The sequence below is a fragment of the Pinus tabuliformis genome, chromosome 6 (genome assembly GCF_031772625.1).
Source record: "Pinus tabuliformis cultivar Carrire ecotype Pingquan chromosome 6, CPIR1, whole genome shotgun sequence".
NCBI lineage: Eukaryota > Viridiplantae > Streptophyta > Pinopsida > Pinales > Pinaceae > Pinus > Pinus tabuliformis.
The window spans coordinates 661,286,745-661,295,814 of record NC_142292.1 but is presented as its reverse complement, the minus strand read 5'-3'; positions in this window follow the sequence as shown (position 1 = coordinate 661,295,814).

Here is a 9,070-nt window from a genome sequence, read left to right as displayed (position 1 = left end):
TCTTAGAAGGTTTGCAAGATGATTGATTTATTGAACATGAAATTCACCACCTCTTCTTAACTAAACCCACATTTGAGAAATACACTGAAGTGGATGAAACTTACATGAAAGTCATTAATTTTTCATGCACCAGTGAAGAGGAATGGGATAAATTCCTTGAGTTTATTGAATAAGAAAGGTGAATTTCTTAGAAATAGTTACAAGGGAAGAGGAGCAGAATACAAGATTTTAGCAACCGATTACATGGAAAAAGGAGCAAAATGCAAGATTTCAGCACCCAATTGCATTGAAAGAAGGAACAAAAGTAGAATAACAGGAGCATAAAACATGGAATCAGCTTACAAAAGTAGTCATCAAACAACACCCTCGAATAGTATGTTGATTAGTCAAAATAAGTTCAGAAAGTCTATTTTTTTGTTCTATTTTTGTAAAAAAACCAAATGAGTTTTGGATAATATTGTATTTTGCAATGAATTTTATTAGATTTAGATATTTTTGAATTACACTCTATAAATATTTTTTGATTCGAAGAAAGAAGGGTTGAACCGTAGTGATGCTCCAGTGATACTATTGTACTACTTTGAAATATTTCTGAAGATAATCGAAGGATTCAAACTTCATTCTTAACAACTTATGTGTTCATGTGAGCTTTTCTAGTTTATCCATTTATGCTTTTCATCATATATTCAAGGTAACATAGGAGTTAGGGTAAGGCCAATTTAAGTATTAACATCCTTGAAATCCCACTGCAAATTTATCATCTTTATGGATATTAACTAATTGAACAATTTGTTTAAATTAGTTCCTATGCATCTTTAAATTGTTACCTTCTGTCATATCTTGAATATATTATGTTTGGTTGTAGAATTTTTATGCACGCATCAACTGTATTTAATCAATTAAGTATTCAATATGAATGTTTGATTATTAAATATTGTTTCATTCTCTACTTTCACAATCAATTAAACTTTTATACTGTTATAATTGAAAATCAACCCTTTGAAACTTTTCAGAAATATTTGGATGTTGCACGTGTTAAAGGTTTAATGCATTGGCCATCCAACTCAATTAAAACCCTTACTTATATGCTTTGGTACAGTTCCCCAGCCTAGAACTGTCTACAAATAGACAAGATCAGATTTGTGTCTTTGTTGGGGATTGAAGTTTGAAGTTTTTCTTTGGGAAAACGATCAAAATTACCTCTTAATGGTGAATAAGAGGCCAGCAGGCTAAAATATTTCACAGGGAAACTTCACTGGTTAAATCTGTCTTCACACCAACATACCATATCTCACTCAAATCCAAATATTTTCTCTCCTTTATCAGATCCATATAGACTTGTGAGAATTGCATCTATCAGACGTAGATTAGAAGCTTCCACTTCTACACCTCTCTTCCACCTGAGATACCCTCACAAACTGAGCCTTTAAAATCAATCCCAATACCTACTGAATTATCATATTTGCCACCTAAAGTATTAGAACTCCTTGCTAAAGGAGTAGATCTTCAATCTGCATTTCTATTTCATCAGCTTGAGTCTTTTGAGTTTCTTTTTTCCCATTCACACCCGTTTGATACTGAAGTAGATCCTAAATTTCAATTATCTGAATTGAAACCAACTGATTACATTTCATCTATCATACATACATATCCTTCTCTTTTTCCCAAGCCTTAAGAGGAACTTAGCATTTATACAAATCCCCTAGCCTTTGAAGATCAAGAGAAAATATTACCTGAAGTTCAGAAATGAGTTATTCATCCTCGGTTTTTCAAGAAACCTAAACCTCCATCCCAACCATCTTCAAGCAAAGTTGTATCTCTAAATAGACAGCTTTATTACAACACCAAATGGTTCGTTCAGACTAATTGTAATAGTTTAATGTGCAGCATTAGTACTTCCACTAGCATCCCAATTTCATGATTTTCCTAAAGGGTATTTGAAACATTTTCCCAGATTTAATGGAGAAATGAGGCCATCTGCGGAAGATCATTTAGTTGCATTTCTTAATTTTTTGCATACAATATGAACATTTAACATGAGGATGTTTATACAAGATTATTTGTTCAATCATTAGAGGGAAATGTCAAAATATGGTTTAGACAATTACAAGCAAATTCTATAAATTCATGCGTTGAATTAACCAACATATTCAAGAATCAATGGGGAATTAAAAAGGATCATGTTTACTATTTAATAGAATTTGAAGATTTGAGAAGAAACCCTGGCGAACCTGTTGTAGACTTTATCAAAATATTTAATAAGATTTGCAATAAGATGCCACCAGATTGTAAACCCCTAGTCACTGCAAGTTAGATTTTATAAAGCATTTGATGATGATTTTGCTATAATTCTTAGAGAGAGAAAATTTGAAACCTTAACAAACATGCAAACTAATGAAAATAAGGTGGAATCTAACAAGTCAACATCTAGTAAATTGAAAGCAAAGGCAGAAAAAGTTGAAAGGAAAATGAAAGCTAGAGAGGGAAGTACTTCATCATCGAAGAATAAAAAAGAACACAAAATTGATGAAATAACCTCGTTATTAAGAAATTTGTCTAATCGAATTTCAAGAATGGAAAATTAGCATAGAGTAACCCAATAGGTTGCAAATAGACCTCCAGTTCAATATAAAAGACCATTCCAACCTCAAGTTTTGCAAAAACCAAATATTGACCAACAAACTCAACCTCCATTAATGATTGATGACCAAGAGCCTAAAGAAGTTGTCCTTGTTGTGACAGATGATATTAATTGATTTAAAGATCCGTCATCACAAAATGTTATTGTCCCTATTAGTTAGGATTAGCCCTTAGCTCAAAATCAAGAGTCCTCCCAAGTTTCTAAATATCAAGCTTTTTCTGAGTTTCTCATTTTTGATCTAAATAGAAGGTATGTCCTAAGACTTAGACAAGGTCTTGGTAGACCTATAAAAAAGGTTACCTTTGATGAGCCTCAAGTGAAAATTGTTGAAACACCATCTGTCCAACCTCAAAATCAGTTACAAGAGCAGTGTTCTACAGAAAAACCTATTCCAATTGTTTTTTTAATGTTTAAAGAGAATTAGAAAGGGTAAAAATTCCTATTCCCTAATTTGAACTTTCTATAAATCGAGGTTATAAACAACAAATCTCCAAATGGATACAATCTTCAAGTGTAGATGTTGAAGGGAATGTAATTGGCCTACATGATGAGAAGCCTTCAATAGTTTTTGGGCCTAGGTTAGACATGATTGATGAAAGTGTGCCACCTTTCTATGTTACATTAAAAGTTCATGATTGTATTTTGTACAACTGTATTCTAGATTTGTGTGCTTCCCATAATTTTATGCCTAAAGTTATCATGGACCAACTTCAGTTGAAATTTACCATGCCATATCATGATCTATACACATTTGATTCAAAGAAAGTACCTTTCTTGGGATTAATCAAAGATTTAGTTGTTACACTTGCTCAAATCCCTGTGAAAAGCATAGTATTGGATATAGTTGTTATAGACATTACCCCAAAATTTGGCATGTTGTTGTCAAGATCTTGTTGTGTTAATCTTGGAGGAAGCTTGCATATGGATATGTCCTATGCTACAATCCAAGTTAATGGAGGTGAACATTTAAGGTTATACAAAGAAGTAAGATTCATAAATATTGTTTGTAAATCTAATCAACCAATAAATCATCCTATATATGTTATTGATCAAGATTTTGAATGCTTTACTTTGGCTGTAAGTGTTCTCTCTAACACTCAAACCAAAATTGAAGATATTATTAATATGCCTCAGTTTTTAGACAATGATATTTGGAAAATGTATTTTGATGGAGCATTTTCTAAAGATGGAGTTGGTGCAAGAATTGTACTCATTTCACTTGAAAAGAAAAACATTACCCAATCCTTGAAATTGGATTTTGAAGTCACAAATAATGTGGAAAAATATAAGGCTTTAATTTTAGTATTGGAATTAGCTCAAAGTTTGAAAGTACAAAACTTGGCATTATATGGTGATTAATAATTGATTGTAAAACAGATCAGAATTTTTTGTCAAAAAAAGCATCCTAGACCCAGAGCTTATAGGAATGAAGTATGGGATTGTGTGGAAAACTATTTTCAAGCTTTTAATATTTCGACAATTCCAAGAGAAATATAATATCCATGTAGATTCTTTGCAGTTTCTACAAGTTCTTTTAAAATACTTGATCCTTTGCAATTACACTATCAAATTGAAGTAAAGTATAGACCTTCCATCCTAGATAATTTAATACATTGGCAAGTCTTTGAAGATGATGATCAGTTGAAAAAAATTCTTACAAACCATTGATGAATTTTTTGGTTTACATTATTGAAGAAGAAAACAATGATGAAATGAAATCAAATGATGGTGACTTAGATTTGAACTTTAAACATAAAATTGTCAATCACGATATCATTCAGTTACCAAATAATTATATTCCAAAGGGATTAGTTCCTCTTGAAAAATTGTTTGATCAAAATTATGTGTCAAAATCTTCATTGTTAAATTCACAATAGGAAGATATAAAGGACTGTAATATTGTTACTATAGAAGAAATCAGAAATGTCAAAATCTCAGCTAGTTTGCCTTGAGACATAAAAGAAAAATAGGTCAGTTTGTTTAGCAACGTAGAGATGTATTTTCATGGTCATATGAAGAATTGAAAACCTATGACACAACTATTATTGAGCACAAAATTCCTCTGAAACTGGGAGTTAAGCCATTTCAACAAAAATTAAGAAGGATTAACCCAGTCCTACTACCTATTATTGAGAAAGAAGTAAGAAAGTTGTTGGATGCCAAAATAATTGTTCCCTTAAGATATTTTGAATGGATAGCTAACCTGGTACCTGTTAGGAAGAAAAATGGAGAAATAAGACTGTGTGTCAATTTTAGAAACTTGAACAAATTGTCCTTGAAAGATAATTATCCATTACCAAAAATGGATCAATTACTTCAAAGAGTATCAGGTTCTAACAAGATTTCAATGTTAGATGGTTTTTCTGGATACAACCAGATTTTGGTCAATCAAGAAGACAGAGAAAAGACAAAATTCACAACTTCGTGGGGTACTTTCATGTATGCCAAGATGCCATTTGGTCTAATCAATGTTGGAGTAACATTTCAAAAGGTAATGGATCTAGAATTTGTTGGTAAGGTAAATGAATTCATAGTCATTTACCTTGATGATTTCACAATATTTTATAACTATGACGCTAAGCACATCAAACACTTGAGGAATGTTTTTGAGAGATGCAAAAAATTTGGGATTTCTCTTAATCCTAAAAATTCACTCTTTGCAATGAGGGAAGGAAGATTTTTAGGACACATTGTTTCAAAATAAGAAGTTATAATTGATCCTAAAAGAGCTTCAGCAATTCAGGCAATCGGTTTACCTAGAAGAAAGAAATAAATTAATTCATTCTTAGGGAAGCTAATTTTTTTAAGGTTCATACCTAATTATGCTGAAAGTGTTAAAGATATTACAGATATGCTCAAGAAAGATAATGAAGTTAAATGGACTATCCAAGCTAGATACTCTTTCTCACAGATCAAGATGGAAATTTTAGAAGCTTCAGTGCTTTCTAGCCCAGATTATTCAAAAAAATTTATTATTTTCTCCTTTGCCTCAAATACTACCATAGTAGCAATTTTATTGCAGAGAAATGATGATCACCATGAACATCTAATTGCTTTCTTTAGTAAGGTTATGAGAGACGCTGAACTAAAATATGAAATCTTAGAAAAACATTCTTATGCCTTGGTACAAGCTTTGAAAGAATTTAGGATTTATGTTTTACATTCTCCTATAATTTCTTATGTGCTTAACAATGCAGTAAAGACAATGTCGACTTGGCCTCATACAAATGGAAAGAAGGGGATATGGATTTCTAAGATACTTGAGTTTGATTTAGATATCAAACCTACAAATTTGGTGAAAGGATAGGGTTTAGCTAAGTTGTTTGTAGAGTCAAACTACAAAATACTTGGTTTTAATACCATAATGCAAATTTCAAGAGAGAAGAATCCACAAGAACCTTCTCAGATTTTAGATGAGAAGAATCCACAAGAACTTTCTCAGATTCCAGGAAAGAAGAATCCCTAAGAACCTTCTCAAATTTCAAGAGAGAAGAATCCGCATGAACCTTATCAGATTTCAGATGAGAAGAATCCATAAGAGCCTTCTCAGATTTAGATGAGAAGAATCCACAAGAACCTTCTCAGATTTCAGGAGAGAAGAACCCACAAGAAGCTTCTCAAATTTCAAAATAGAAGAATCTATAAGAACCTTCTCAGATTTTAGATGAGAAGAATCCACAAGAACCTTCTCAGATTTCAAGAGAGAAGAATCCAAAAGAACCTTCTCATATTCCAGGAGAGAAGAATCCACAAAAACTTCTTCTAGTGCAGTTCCTATACCTCTTCCTTTACACATTGATGATAAGATTTTACTATCAGATTGGTACAAAGACATAGTGCATTTTCTACGTGATTTTAAGTACCCTCTTGAATTCACAAAGAATCAATGTAGATCTCTTAGACTCAAGGCCATGAAGTACTACATAGTAAATGCAAACTTGTATTGGAAGGATCCCTTAAAAATCCTTTTACTATGTTTAACTGAAAGTGAAAAATATGGAGTAATTGAGACGTTCCATGAAGGAGTTTGTAGAGGACATTATGCTTGGAAGGGAACTGCATATAAATTACTAAGAGCAGGTTTCTATTGGCCAAAATTATTTGCATAGTTTGGAGAAAAGGTGAGAAGTTGTATCCATTGTTAGATATTTGCAGGAAAACATAGGTTAGCAACACTTCCCCTTATTATGGTTTTAGAGGAATCTCCTTTCTTGCAGTGGGGATTATATTTCATTGGTGAAATAATTCATGCTTCCAATAATCAACACATATGGATATTGACATCCACTGATCACTTCACCAAGTGGGTACAAGAAATTCCTATTAAGAATGCAACTGAAATAGTGGTGATAATATTCATTGAAGAAAACATTTTTTCTACCTTTGGTTGTCCAAGACATATAGTTACAGATAATGCTCAAGATTTCAGTAGCATTAAGATGATAGAATTTTGTGAAAAATATTAGATTTCTTTACATCAATCTACACCTTATTATCCACAAGGGTATGGGCTGGAAAAAAATCATCAAATAAAACTCTGATTAAATTCATCAAGAAAGTGTCAGAAGATCATAAAAGAAACTGAGACATTCATCTCAAATATGCAGTATGGGAAAACAGGGTTTCACCTAAAAGGTCGACTAGTTAATCTCCTTTCCATCTTGTTCATGGAATAAAAGTTGTCTTCCCTACACAATTAGCATTTCTAGTCATGAAGTTTTTGCAGGAGTCATATGAAGAAGAAAATTATTTTTCAAGAAGGATAAATCAAATTATCGAGCTAAATCAGGATAGAGATGAAGTTCAACATAAGCTTTGACAATATAAAAACAAGATGAAGAGTTTGTTTGACAGAAAAGCTAGAGAAAGATATTTCAGACAAGGAGATTTAGTTCTTAGACGGGATGCAAGAAGAGAAGAAAGAAGCAAGCATGAAAAGTTTGATAACCTATGGTTAGGACCTTTCATCATTGCAGAAGTCAAAGGTGATATACTTCATCCTATGCAATCTGGAAGGACAATGTTTCTCATTGACAACCAATGGGGAATATCTCAAGAATTATATCCAATATTGAGTGTTTTCGGCATCATCATTGTATATTTCCGATTTTTCTTTAAATTTCCAAAGAAAGTGTGATTTTCACAACAAAGATTCCATATCCCAAGGAGAAGGCACATGGATATACAGGTTCTCTGCATCCCGCGGGGGGAAGCAGTCCCCAGATGGAGCCGACGTTGTAAATTATTTTTACCCTTTTGAATAGTTTGCAAGTTTCTTTTTATTGTAAAAGAAAAAGGAAAAAGAAAAGAAAAAATAGAAAAATAAAAATAAGAAAAGAAAAAAAAATCAAAGAGAAAAAGAAAGAAAGAGAAAAAAATTATTTTAGAGAATAAGCGAGTACATTGAAATGCCACTCATTATATTTTGTTAGAAAATTTGAATAATTGCTTTTCAATTAAAATATTGGAAATACATTTCGATTTGACTGTCGCTCACCGAAGACTTAACATTCATGTAGCTTCTGACGCTTATGATTAAGCACGCTCTCATCAATGGTGCTAAATGAATTGAGGGACCCCCCGCACTCTCGATAGGTAACGAAAGGGGGAGGGGGTCGCAAAATGGTTTCCCCTGATCCTTCTTTTAATACATGTCTACTCCTAATGCATTGCGGGATCCCTCCCGCTTGAAACCACATACCACCATCCCCCTTGCAAACTGCTTATCCTCCTTCACACTAATCCCGCCATTATTACCCTCTTCTAGTCTTCCGTCATTCTTAGCTTCAGTGAATTTTCCCACTAAACTAGCGAGGTGAACGTCGTCGCATTTATATCTCCCGCCAACGTTCAAATAATTTAAATCCCCTATGCCACTAACGGTTAATCCAATAAAAATCGTTATGATCACCATGATAAAAGCTATTATCCCCGCCAAACCAAAATATTTTACCATTCCACCTACAACCAGAGCCTCCAACATTATCTGAGCAAATTCCAACAACCAACAACTATCAATCATCACTACTCTTGGGTAAATTTTAAGCTATCCTAGATAATTTATATTTTTTCCCAGTTAGCCAACCATAAAGGAAAGTATAAAGTATCTATAGAGAATCCCCTTCTTCCTCATGTCATTTATTTAGATGAATTACCTCTCATAGACACCCACTTCAAGATTACAGAAACCAATTGTGAATTTGACTTGTATGAATTTCACAATTAGGCATTCCAGAAGTATGAAGGCACCAGTGATGAATTCTCTTTCTGGGATTATTTACTTCCTCAATTATGTTTCCTTGAAACACATCATTTCCCATAATTTTTCACCTGGTGTGGAGCCTGATACCTTCCAAGTCATAGGGCTATAATCGCTCAAAATAATGAAATCATTTTGTCCAAAACCCCTGAATCAATTTGTCAAGCCTT